This window comes from Phoenix dactylifera, unplaced genomic scaffold, assembly GCF_009389715.1.
Source record: "Phoenix dactylifera cultivar Barhee BC4 unplaced genomic scaffold, palm_55x_up_171113_PBpolish2nd_filt_p 000228F, whole genome shotgun sequence".
Lineage (NCBI taxonomy): Eukaryota > Viridiplantae > Streptophyta > Magnoliopsida > Arecales > Arecaceae > Phoenix > Phoenix dactylifera.
The window spans coordinates 200,543-207,023 of record NW_024067733.1 but is presented as its reverse complement, the minus strand read 5'-3'; the positions used below and the strand labels follow the sequence as shown (position 1 = coordinate 207,023).

General features: G+C 43.6%; 1 pseudogene; it reads left to right on the top strand.

Moving 5' to 3' along the window:
• Nucleotides 1–5,226: 5,226 nt before the first annotated feature.
• On the top strand, nt 5,227–5,918 carry LOC120105205 (annotated as a pseudogene).
• Nucleotides 5,919–6,481: the final 563 nt, after the last annotated feature.

Sequence of the window (6,481 nt, the reverse complement as noted above, 5' to 3'; positions counted from 1 at the left end):
TGAGAATATTTTTGATTTTTCTAACTAAAAAAAATTAAAATTGAGAATATTTTTGATTTTTTAAAAAAAGATTTTTTTTAAAAAAAAAAGAGAAGGGATTTCAAATTTTTAACTCAAGACTTTTTGGCTGTACAAACTAGGAATTGCTTTGACAATAGCTTTGAGTTAAGGAATATATAGCAGTTCTAGCTTGAGTTTTCGTCCCACCTATCTTCTGCTAACATGATACAAGATGATTTAGCACCAACACGTAAGCACATGAATAGTGGGGTATGTATACTTGCAACTAATATGAATACTTTAATCTTCGGGATAATTTTAAAGTTACATGTGTGATGAACACCCTAATCAAAAAAAAAAGAGAGATAAAATAAAATAAAATAATGAGTTTATTTTAAGTCTTCTCACTGAGTAACCGGGCCTCTTGCCTGGCAAGCAGCGAGTGTTCGCGTAAAAAGGTGAGGATGATAGAGATTAAACTCTGAGTGACTAATTTGGCTTGAAGCCTAGTAACTTGAGTTATTAAGCCTGTTATGGTGTTCTACACCTAGTGCCCTGACCATCTGGATCGGAAGTCATTGGCCTAAAACTCGCTATATGGTTAGCTAGAAAGCTTAATAAGGCTAGATATTGCACAAGTCATCTTCTTAGCATTAGTCTGAAAAAAAAAGAGAATAAATAAATTCGGGGTGTTCATTACCATTTAACTCCTAGAAAGTCTTGAAAAATGGAGTAATCATGTTGGAAGTAAGTAAAAGCCACTCATTTATATGATACTATCTTGCACCTCACTACATTCTTGACTTGTTAGCAGATAGATGGGGAGTAATGGAACTTGAGTTAGAGTCTGCTTAAATATGATAGCAATAAGTCTTATTGTCCTGCAATTCTAAGTTCATACAATAATACTTGCTCAAATTTTGAGTTCAACATTAGAAATCTCTGACTAATGAAGTTTGTAGGTAACTTCACTGCAAACCCTCACGAGACAACACCGTCCACTAGGGTAACCTAGGGGTTAAAGGCTTGTTGCACGTGCTAAGTGCAATCGTGACTCCCTACGAAAATGGATACATATCTTAGTTTGTGTATTTAGCTCAATAAAAAAAAAGAAAAAAAATCATAAGTTAGACTACATCTTTTTGTGCCCTCATTTTATCGTTTGCCTGTAATTGCTAGAGACTAGCAATAAGCTAGTTAGGGGTGTGATGAGAGCACAAAAGTGCGACCTATATGTCACCAAATTAGTATTATTGCTAACCGATAATGATAAATTCACTGGATAATATTATATTTGGGTTTGACACAGATTTTCATAAATTAGAGATAAAATGCACATTGAGTCAAATTTGACTAAAGAAGGATCCCTTCCCAATCCGACCCAGTTGAAGATCGGGTCGGGTCCGAGTCGGGTTCGGGTCCCAAGTCGGGTCCAATTTTTTTAGGCTTATGAGAAAGAATTTGGGCAAATTTAATTGGCCATATCATAACTACGAGGTGCTGGGTAACCCCATGACTTGAAAGACTTGCAATAGACCTCCAGTCAGAACAAATGATCCGTGACGAACTGAGTCCGTCCGTTTACAAACCAAATTTCACATCACACTATTGCTTTTTTCATCTAATGACTGAACTTGGTGTTCCCAGCTCCCATATCAGGAGGGCCAAAGATCACGCCATTACCCCGTCTGGTCTCCTCCGCATAGAGAGCTCCCCGTGCCAGCTCTTTCGGATCAACCTCCCAGCGTCCGCCCACACCGTCCGCATCTCCAGTGGTCCCGCGGCCGGCCTCCAAGCGATTTCCAGCTTCCTCCCGTCAATCCCGCGGTGCCTCCAACGTCCCATGATCTAGCCTCCAAAGAAAGCTCCTCCCTCCTCCGCATCCCGGACGACCCCCTCTCCCGTGATCGAAGCATCCCACATCAGCGCCCTGATGCAGCACCATCTCCTCCATTCCAGCCATCGGCATCAACCCCCAAATCCCAGCGTCCACGGCGTCCTCCTCCATCGATCCCGGATCGCCTTCCATTCCATGTGCGATCCCGGATGATTGCCTCCTCCCAGCAACCCGTTCCGTGGCCAGCCCGTCTCCTGTGATCCCAAGCCTCCCAAGTCGGCTCCTTCCAGCCGTCCGATCTCTTCCGGAGCCGATGCAGCCTCCTCCGCCTCTGCTTCCGCCGTGATGCCAGCCGAGATCCCGCGTCCGTGAGGTGATCCCGCACACGGCCGCAGACCGCGCCCTCCCCTCTCCCGGGATCTATCGCTGCCTTCCATTCCATGCCGTGGCGATCTATAAGAAGGGGAGAACGAGAGGAGGAGGAAAGCTCTCGGGTGGTGCTCGGTTGGGCCAAAGAACAGGGGAGAAGAGGGTGGTCGGCTGGTCCGGGGAAGAAGATGAAGAAGCTCTGTTTTTGAAAAAAAAACAGAGCACATTGTTTTGTTTTTTTTTAGTTCTTCTTTTTTTATTTAGTTTTATTTCAATTAAGAGCAATATTTTATTTTTAGTTTTATTTTAATTAAGAGCAATGTTTTTCTTTAGTTTGAGTTTATGAGAGCAATGTATTTTTTTTAGTCTAATTGAAAGTTTTAATTAAGAAGTTATGTTTTGAGTTTCAGAGCATGTTGTTCTTATTTTTAGTTTTAATTTAGGTTTTTCTTTGAGTTTTAATTTTTGAGAGTTTATTTAGGTAGAAAGTTATATTTATTCTGCAATTTTAATTTCTGTTCTGCAAATTAAATCTTCTTTCATGCAATCTATATTCCAGTCTCCAATTTTTCTAGCATTTTTTTATCCATTTTATGCCAAAGCTTTTCTTTGATTAGTTCAATATATAAATGCATTTCGAATTTAAATACCTATCTTTTTGTTAATTTCAATTAAAAATAATTCTCTAATAGACTAGAGAATCATTCCACATCCTCAAAATAATGTTTTTTCTTCCATCATTCAAAAGTCGATTTTGAATCCGAGTGAATGTTCTAATTTTGTATGCAACTTCAATCGCCTCCCTGTGGATCGACCTCTTACAACCACTATTCTTCGAGTAGAGAAGGTAAGAGTAAAATTTAAGTTTAACTTTTGTTCGTCGGTTCTATCAACGATCTGTCTAGCATATTTTTAGGTAGACAGGAATCGGACGAACAAAATTTTGATTAGATTAAGGCAATGGTTTTGAGGCTATGATGAGAAGATCATACTAGTGAGACCTAAAATCCTAAAATCCTAATCTTAAATATTTTCAGTCATTGGTACATTGAGTCGGGGATCAATATTTACCGGAAAGACTGGCACATCTTATGTATGCTCGATGCAGAGGGTGATTGATTTCACAATCACTTGTATGGAGACACTAATATAAAGATGTGGGTGTTCAGTAGAGGAATGAGTTCACTGAATTGACCTACAAAGAGAAATCTTATGAAGTCTTACTTATATGTCAAAAGATGATTCTCTTAGTGGGAGTTGTGCAACTGATCCTTTGACCTGAGATCACCATAGTATCTTGTGCACATAAATCCATATTTTGATTTACACTCATTCATGACAATAAGTTGCGTACGAGATCTTCTGGATTGTGTACGAAGGTTATGAGTAGGTCAACAAGGAATTAATCACTTCTAGTAAGAGAAGATCGCATCCTATTTATTCTAATCATATAATAATTCAGAAAGCCTTTGATCAAAGCAGAATGAAAATTAGAAAGAGTTTCTAAATATTTCATTATTCGAATTATCATTAAAAGATTGAGAAATATATATGAATATGAAATTGAGTTTGACATATATTCATACTCATATACATATTCGGCATGCAGTTTGATTAAAGGATTGAATCGCACGGTAACTTGCTACTGAAGGGTATTTTTGGTATTTCCACCAAATTTCATATTTTTCGGATAGACATGACACGTTGCTAAACGCCAATCTTGTCTTATAAGTTTGATCGAATTAAAGAGTTTAATTCAATCACCAATTAGAAAGGATTTTAATTGTTAAGTTCGGATTCGCATAGTTTGGACTTAAAACGATTAGAAGAGTTCTAATCAAGTTGGATCAACTCGCACTCACACCTATTGCTGGCTAAGTATGGAACCCAATGGGTCACACACAAGAAAACATCATCAAGGGTCTAATTGGATTAGATCATGTTTGTAAGATAAACATCCTAGCTGGTGTTGCAAACCTTAGCTCCTGATTCGAATTGGATTCGAATCTGATTCTTAATTGATTTAATTTGATTAGATCATATTCTAATATGGTTTAGCCAATAGTTGGTACCTAATTGGCTTGGTTTGAGTCTAATTGAATTAGATTTGATAAATCATTCAATTTAGACCGTTAGATCTTGATCTACCGTTGGATAAAGACATAATGGTGAATTGGTTTAAATCTAATTGGATTGGGTTAGATGTGGCTTTAAATCATGATCATTGTATCTTCATCAGCCATAGATGAAACCATAATGGGATGATTGGATGGCGCCATGAAGGAAAACCATTGGATCATCCTAGAATCGTTGGATGATCACTTAATTCCCCTTCATGATGGTGCCTTGATCCTAAGCCCTTGGATCATATGGAGATGCATCAAAAGATGTGAGGCGTGATGGACTTGTGATGTTGACTTGGTCAACATCTGATGGCGTGAAGAGAAGTGAGGCGTGAGCTTTAAATGGATAAGGATGAAAGACACCCTTTGATCTATCACTACAGGGAAAGTCGGTTTTACCGACGCTTTTGTGCCGATGCTTTTTACAAGCGTCGGCAATTTTCGGTCTAACGTCTAAATGTGGCGACGCTTGTAAAAAGCGTCGGAAAAAAAACGACGCTAATACGTGTTGGTGTAATCGCAGGCCTAAGACGACGCTAAAAAGCGTCGTCGGAAGCCAACGACCCAAAATTTATTGCTTGTCCAACGAGCCCCACCTCCCCCTTCGTCCTTTCCGTCTAGAATATCTTCTCCGAGAAGCTATAGTCCACAGAGAGAAAGAGAGAGAGAGAGAGAGAATGGAGCTCCAAAACCTTCGCAATGGCGACCCTCCGAGCCCCGAGCTCGCAGAACCCAACCATGGCGAACACCACCTCGACCCTCCCCTCTCCCCCCTACGCTTCCCCTCGGACGATGTCGACAGCTCCTGCTCCACTCCCTACGTCAGCGCCCCCTCCAGCCCCGGCCGGCAGATGTGGCAGGAGCTGTGGGGCGCCCAGGCGATGGCGTTGACGCTGGCCTGGTGGCCCTCTCCTTCGAGCACCCCTACCCCCCACCAAGACCATGTTCGTCCCCGACCGCGACTGCCTCCGCCCCGATCTCCTCGCCACCTCTGCCGACTTCCTCCGCATCTGGCGCATATCGTCGAATGACGAAGGCGGCGGTGACGACAACAGCAAGAAGAACAACTCCTCCTCCAAGTCCTCCTCGTCGTCGCGCGTTGAGCTCCGATCCCTCCTCAACGGCAACCGGAACTCCGAGTTCTGCGATCCCCTAACCTCCTTCGACTGGAACGAGGCGGAGCCGCGCCGCGTGGGCACCTCGTCCATCGACACCACCTGCACCATCTGGGACATCGAGCGCGAGGCTGTCGACACCCAGCTCATCGCCCACGACAAGGAGGTCTACGACATCGTCTAGGCGGCGTCGGCGTCTTCGCCTCCGTCTCCGCCGACGGCTCCGTCCGCGTCTTTGACCTTCGCGACAAGGAGCACTCCACCATCATCTACGAGTCGGCCGACCCCCCCAACACCCCCCTCGTCCGCCTTGGCTGGAACAAGCAGGACCCCCGCTACATGGCCACCATCATCATGGACTCCGCCAAGGTCGTCGTCTTCGACATCCGCTTCCCCACCCTCCCCGTCGTCGAGCTCCACCGCCACCAGGCCAGCGTCACCCGCCGGAAATGGCCGCGAGGGGGCGGGATCTGAAGCTCCGGAGCCGATCGATTCGCCGGAGGGATCTGAGGGATGCGATGAAGGAGGCGGAGAGAAATTGGGGAGGAATCGAGGCTCTGATTCAAAATATTTTTTAAAATATTTTTTTTAAAAAAATGTTTATAACGACGCTTTAAAGCGTCGGCGAAAACCCAAAACTGGTTTGGGCTTTCCTGACACTTTAAAGCGTCGGCGAATGTTGTTTTTGCCGACGCGTTTATTAGCGTCGGGAAATCCCTGTTTTTACCGACGCTTTCTTTTAGCGTCGGCAAAAACCGGACCCACGCCCACCTGCCCGACGTCTGACCCACGCTTCCGGGTGCGTGGGCTGGAAATTCGCCGACGCTTAAAAGCGTCGGTAGAGACTAAAAAAACCGTCGGGAGATATCCTTTCTTTTGTAGTGTATCCATTTAATTCCTCTCTCTTCATCACGTCTAAGGGATATATGTCGCCATCAATTAAGGCCTTTGGATCATCATCAAGGCTTTGATTAATGGACAAGGATTGCCCCAATTTTTCATGCGTGAGAAGGGAGGGGAGGGACCACATGACATTT